The following is a 7,302-nucleotide window of genomic DNA, read 5'->3' as shown; positions in this document are numbered from 1 at the left end:
AGTTTGTAAATGTTAATCCTGTCAAAGTTTTCTGGACTCAGTAGATTGATTTTGGAGAATTAAAATCACCAAGAGTATTCTTATGCAATAACAGTATATGAATATCATCTTAACTTACCGTTTTGTATTATTATTTGTATATCTTTTAAGAGTTTCCCTTTATAAGATTATCTCCATTTCTTTATTTATTAGCTTTAAACAGTATCTGCTTAGAAAATTAGAAAAATCAGTGTGCTTATATTCCTTATACTGTAATCTTTCCTGAATTGTCTTAATATTTATTTTTAAAGATTTTATTTATTTTTATAGAGAGGGGAAGGGAAGGAGAAAGTGAGGGAGAGAAACATCAATGTGTGGTTGCTTCTCTGCGCCCCCTACTGGGGACCTGGCCCACAACACAGGCATGTGCCCTGAGTGGGCATCAAACTGGTACCCTTTTGGTTTGCAGGCCTGCGTTCAATCCACTGAGCCATACCAGCAAGGGCCATCTCAATATTTATTAATTAGATTGTTTTTCAACATATTCGTGACCTATAACATTCCAACTCTTTCACCACAACTTCCAGTTTTTATATCAAAGTAGAATCAATTTGCTTCACCATTTCTATAAGTATTATTTTTTTCAATTATTCTTGAGTTCCCTCACACTTGAGAATTTTTTATTTGCCTTTATTTTTGACAAATAGTTTGGCTGGGAATAAAATTTCTATATCACCCCTCTGCCCCTGGTGCCCTCTAGACCGGTGTCACCTGTCTGCTGACAATAAACGTTCTCATGGAAAGTGAACTCAGTGCCTCGGGGACCCCGGCCCGTTGGCCACTTGATCCATTTTGGGGGTGGGGCTGAGTGCTCATACTATTTTTGAAGTCCATGTTTGAAATCTTGGGAGAGGTTGTTCTATATCAGTTGTGGAGGGGCAAAATTTACCTTGTAAATCTTTTGTTTGAAGGGAGGTTTTTTGTATTACTATGTTTTAGCTAACTTCTGTTTTGTTTTCTTTTTCTGTAATATCTGTTATAGTTGTTTTAGAACTTGTGTGTTTGTCATATTTTTCTCATTTTTAATCTACTATTTGTGAAGTGTTTTCTCTTTTTTTAATTTTATTTTGCTCCAGTTTTATCAATGTGATTCTTCCTAATTATGACTTCATACATTTAAATTATAATTTTATTTTTCTGTTTATTCCATTAATTCTATATAAAAGCTCCCCATGACTTCCATCTACTTTCTTTATAGGCATTGTGGAATAGTTTTTCTAGTGTATTATTTGGCTATCTTTTAATTTTTTTCTTGAAGTATTTTTAATGTATTTTGGTAGTTTCATTTTTCCTGAAGTATCTCTTTACATATTCTATGCTGGCTTGTTTCTAGTTATCACTCATTTTAAAACTAAGGCTTTTGAAAAAAGAGGAGGGAAAGCTGAGTTGGTTGGCAAAATAAGATACGCACCTTTGAAAGAAGAACATTGAGAAGAAATGAGAAACACAAAAGAAAAATGATAAAACAACAGAAATAAATAATGAACTGGCAGGGCTCAAAAAGAAATGAAGAGAAAAATAAACCCTAAGAGAAGTCAGGACATTGGATGCTGCAAAGAACAGAACAGACAGCAGGGAAACGCATTTGTGATGAGTAGAACAGGTTCAGAATTCCATTCTTTTTGGTGGGACAGTTAGTTTTGAAGATACAGTATTGTGGAAAGGTTGCAAGGGTGGGCTGGATTAATGAATTGTCTTTGTAGGCTTTACAAATTAAAGAAAAACCTCATTTGTGGGTCGGGTTCTGTTATTATCTAGAACTCTTCGGGTCACATTGAGAATTCTTATGTCAGTTTTTCTTGTATACTTCTTACACCATCAAAAACAGGTTATTCCTCCTTCTCTTTTCTCTCATCTCAACAGGTAAATTTTTCTTTCAACTTGTCAGTTTTGCCTCACTGGGCTCCATCTCTTTGGCCGTAGTTGCTTGTCAAATAGCTGTAGGGGCCCTCAAGTGCTGTGCTGAGCACCTGGGTCTTGCCTTTGCAAGAAAGGAGTTGCTGATTTCACTCGTTTGGTCGCTTCTCTGTAGTGCTGGCGCTCTGCCAGATTCTGTGGCTGTTCTCAGCGTTCTCCCTCAGTGAGGTCTGCTACTCACGGTCCTGGGCCAACTTCTTAGAGTTGGTTCATCATTGTGGCTGCACACACATATGCATTTACATTTCCTATTTCTGCTTTTTCTTCCCCTTGTAGTTTTGAGTTTGTTTCAAGGAAGACATTCTACGCCCTGCTGTATTGACTTGACAATTTCATGATGATCACACGAGGCAGCCATTCCTTTGGACTGAGCATTGCGCTCTCACTGTCAATCACCTTTTAGCCTGGAAATACTGAGGCAATGAAATGATGACACTGGAATCTGAATTTATCTTTGTCACATTTCGAAGGCCATAGACGAGTGCCAGGGAAGCCTGAGTGGCAGCTGCCTAGGGGGTGAGGAAACCGAAGGGGAAAGAAGTGTTTCCTTGTTGCTGTAGACACTGATTGTCACAGTGAGAGCCACCGGGATGTTTTTCTTAATGACTACGCTTCCTTGGCTCCTGAGACTGCCTTGAACAAGGCAAGATGTTAACAACCCCAGATCCATGGGTTGGTAAAGACCTGGAATTAGCAGTGCTCTCAGTCAAGGGTGTCCGACCCCTGGCCTGTGGGCCCCATGTGGCACAGGATGGCTATGAATGCGGGAAACACAAAATTATAAGTTTGCTTGAAACCTTTTTTCTACTTGCCAGTTTTCATTAGTGTTTGTGTATTTAATGTGGGCACAAGACAACTCTTCTTCAAGTGTGGCCTAGCGACGCCAAAATGTTGGACACCCCTGGTAGCCCAAGGTACCAGGTGGCTGATGACTCACAGAAACACCTTCCTACTATTGAGCTTACGTTATTTGACCATCCCCATCAAATTCTGGCAGCTGAATGAATGAATGAATGCCCTGATTCTCTTCCAGCACTCGAGTCAGGCTTCAACCCTGACTCCTCACTTGGTGCCTCTGTCTTCAAATACCCTTCCACTGTATGTCTGTCTGCTTTTCTGTCTGTAACAAGGACATGGTCGCTGGATTTAGGGTCTACCTGGTGGGCCCTCCTTCAGCTTAATCAGGATGATGTCATCTTGAGAGCCAATTATATCTGCAAAGATCCCTTTTTCACATAAGGTCACATTCATAGATTCTGGCTGGAGAAATATATTTAGGGGCCACCATCCAACCTGCTATACTTGCAAAACACATGTTAGAGAACATTTTCACATCTGACAGACATATACATCATTAATAAGGTGAGGTAAAGGAAAGTCATAAGCTGGGATTTATTTGGAATTGTTGAGGAATTAGCTACAACGCCACCTCCTTTTTGGCCCCGATCTCTAACATAACAATGAATTGTTGTAGTGGTGGTTGAAAAACCAACGGGCTCTTTAAGGACCTTTAAGCACCTGTCCTTGAATATGGTGAGGATTTTACTTGTTCCTCTGCCTCAGCCACAAGGCTGGACTCCCCTTAACTGACACTTGACCCAACCCCATTGGAGTTTGCTCCGTTCTTTGTGTGTTTTACTTTGCTGACCCTATGTAGGCCCAAACTTTAACACGCAGCCGGTTCCTGTAGAACTTCCCCTCCTACTCTCAGCCGTATCGTGGGGGTCCTGGACTGATTTCCATGCACGTTGAATTTTTAATGAAGAAAATATTTGCAAGTTCAGCAATTGTACCTAGGCTCATTTTGCTGCAGTTTTGTAAGCAAGGAAAAATAGAACAGTGTGCACTCAATTTGTCGAATGCAGAACAAAGAAGGTTATGCAACAGCCAATAACTGGTAGAACTCAGTTCTGGATCCAGGTCTCTCTGACGCCAGAGCCGAGAGTCTGTGAGGCTCCATCGGAAAAAGAGCCACTTACACCAGGGGCGGGCTTATGTCACCACTGTGTGTCACTTTAATAGGGATCCAACAATAGGCAATCTCTATGAGATCATCTGATTCCTCAAAGTGGTACAGGGAATAAAAATGATTTTATCCAAGGGATTAGTTACTTGATTAATCAACTTTGCAGAACTCCTTCAGGAATATAATGTTTCTTGCTTTCTGGTAACAATGGCTGCTTTTAACTTACATTTTCAATGCTGTGCATGTTATAGAATTCCTATAGGTGGTAGATAGAGCATTAGAAATAACCTTGCTTTAGTTAAAAAGGCATGAGAGAGAGGCAAGGGAGAACAATGGTGAACACAGTAAAATGAGGAATAGTCAAAAGCCCCAACATAAAGAGCAAAAAAAAAAAAAGCATAGAAATTGTACTACACAGCCTAAAGACACAAAACATTTCATTTTTCTTTGCATGAAACTGGTCTGACCTTCACAGTTCTGAAATAACAGGAAATATTTCTCTGATAACTGTACTGCATTTTAGGCAAGTAGTTAAGCAGAATGGTCAGCATGAATAAATATAGTTAGAAATTGTTAGGGCAGGTTTCTGTGAAGAGTGAATGTTAAGCAGTAATATAAATGTAAGAGCTTACAGCAGAATGAAATTCATAATGTAAAGGTCAAACCTGCCTAAGAGAGACGTTTAGGTAAACTATTGGGTTGAAAAACCGATTCCCATTTTGTTTTAATAGTAACGTACGGCGGCTGAGGTGGTGCGTTTTAGTTGAGTGGGTCTTGTAGCAGTATCCTGAGCTTGATTCAGCAGCAACGTGGGTGACTTCTGCAAGACTATGAAAAATGGCCGAGTTCCCTCTTTCCAAACCTGAAATTAATGGCCAGAAACATTATGCACAAGGTAGGCTATTAAAAAAAGTGTAAGTACTTTATCTAGAAATGGTTATATTTTCCCTTAGATAAACACTGAGATAGTTTAGGACAAATTTATGTAATTTTAAATCAGAGAATTAGCTAAGAACAACTGGTGATAAGAATCAGAGAGACTTATTATTGTTTTTAATCTCCTGCCTCATGGCTGAATTTGAAGTGTATTATCTGGGCTTGTTCCTAAGTGAGAAGACTGGCCGGGGGCATAAGAACTTGTGCTAGGACCAGAATATCACATTCCTTTTATCACATCCGCTGGTGTGGACCAGCCGACAGAAGTTGCCCTCACCCTTTGAGGAATTTTGTACCTAAAGGAACCTTTACTTTTATGAAATAATTATTGAGCCCCACCTATCTACCAGCCACACTTCTAGAGATGTAGAGATAAGGGAAGCTTGGTTACTGCCTTCAAGGCTGTTTAGAAGGGGTGGGAGTGGTGAACACGCAGGTCACCCCAGTTACAATTCAGAGTACTTTGGGAATGCGAGAATGTGGAGGTGGTGAGATTGATACTACCCAATCCAGTTAAAGGGGGGAGAGGAATTCAGGAAAGCTCCGAGGAGGTGTGGTTTGAGCAGAGTGCAGAAGTTACCTAAATCTCTTACCTGTTTGCTCTTTTGCAAAGTATTGAACAGTTACCACTTAGCTTCAGGATTGTGGTGAGGATTACATTGGATAGCATAGATAATTAGTCAAGCTGGTGATTCTGCTAAAATAGTTAATGGATTAAAAGTGAAATGATTATTCATCACCCACACTGGCCAACCTGCCACCCTCAGCTGTGGTGGCTTAGCTGACTTACACCCCGGTGTGGTGGCATTTGGGGTCTTTTTCTCCAGATTTCCCAGGCCTGGCTCCAGATTTAGCAATGTATGTACCACAACAATAGCCAGAAGCAGTGCTGGAGTTGGGCCAGTGAGGAGCAGCTGGCTCCGCTGCCCCCAATGTCAGCTGTAAGTTCAAATGCAAAGCAGTGGCGAACAAGGGTTTCTTCCAAATGATCCAGTCTTTCTTGAGACACATGAAAAATGACACTCTGCAATTACTATGAGAAGAGATTTTTGGAATTTTGTTTGGTGTTTAAGCCAGCAATGCCAAGGCTTATTGTGGGTACAGCTTGTATGTACTTCAAACATTTTTATCTTAATAACTCAGTAATGGAATATCGACTCTGGAAAATAATGCTCACTTGTACATTTTTTTTGGCCTGCAAAGTAGACGAATTCAATGTATGTAGTCCATTTGTTGGAAATCGGTGGGTGAGTTCTCTTTGACAAGAGAAGGCACTTGAACAGATTTGGGGATATAAATGACTTCTTATACAGCAACTTAATTATTGTTATAGAGCTTTCAAGGGCTTTCTCATTGATTTAAAGACCTGCTATCCCATGCTGGAGAGTCAGAAATTTTGAGGAAAACGGCTGATAACTTTCTTGGTAGAGTTGCATTGATAGATACTGACCTTTCCTACACACCTTCTCAAATTGCCCTGACTGCCATTTCTATCCGGTGCACCCAGAGTAGGAATTACTGTGAAAAGTTATTTATCACCAAGTCTGATACTGAAAGAAAACAGAACTTGCTTGTCACAGCTGCTAGACGTAATGAAGAGCATGAGAAACTTGGTAAAGACAAAAAAAGAACCACCCAGAAGTGAAGAAGTTGCTGTTCTGAAAGAAGTTGGAGGTTTCTCTGCCAAGTTTGCACTTTATCATGGGGAAGAGAGAAGGCCGTGAAGACGATGACTGGGTCTCAGAGACCCGAACGAGGCGACACGTGTTCTCGGAGAGGGCGCTGATGATGACCTGGAGGGTCCTCGCCAACCATGTGGAACTCCTTTGTCAGTGATAACGAATCAGCAGAAGGATGCAGCACACCTGGTGTTTCAATTTATTTGAGTCAAATAAGGTGAATGCATCAAAATACAGTAAACTTTTCTAGTTATTTAAAATTTTTTCCTTTTGGGGTAGTTTTATGTGAAATAAAACATCTTCAAAGGACCCGAAATAGTACCTTGTTTCATTTTGTGCAATTAATTGAAAATATTTCCAAATGGGTCTTTTAAAAAAGAAGAAATCAAACAATCAAGTAGGCAGTCTTTAGTAGTGGTCTAGATAAAAACCTTAAATTGCTAAGCGTAAAGTACGTAGTAGCAAATTATATGTTCAGTTTTATAATTAAGCAATTAGATTACCTGAGTTCATATAAATGTGTTACTGTTTCTCGGAATTTTTCACATTAAACATTTTCAAGAAATTTAATTCAAATTCATACGGGTGGATGTAAAAATTAAATGCACACACTGTATTACCTACCCACTTACCTGCGTCTGAATCATGGACACCTTCACGTTGTGACTTTGGGCAAGTCACGAAAGCTCTCTGCCCACTTCCCAAGATGAAAATTGGGGGAAATGATAAACTCCTCACAGGATTAATTTGAATGGTGCCTCTCTA

At 39.9% G+C, this 7,302-nt stretch overlaps 1 pseudogene; it reads left to right on the top strand.

Moving 5' to 3' along the window:
* Positions 1-5,718: 5,718 nt before the first annotated feature.
* On the top strand, positions 5,719-6,694 carry LOC118975329 (cyclin-H-like; annotated as a pseudogene).
* The last annotated feature ends 608 nt before the right edge of the window (positions 6,695-7,302 follow it).

This window comes from Sturnira hondurensis, unplaced genomic scaffold (genome assembly GCF_014824575.4).
Source record: "Sturnira hondurensis isolate 20B ecotype Veracruz unplaced genomic scaffold, ASM1482457v3 Scaffold0001509, whole genome shotgun sequence".
Lineage (NCBI taxonomy): Eukaryota > Metazoa > Chordata > Mammalia > Chiroptera > Phyllostomidae > Sturnira > Sturnira hondurensis.
Note: the sequence above shows the minus strand (reverse complement) of the source record. Positions and strands in the feature narration are given on the sequence as shown.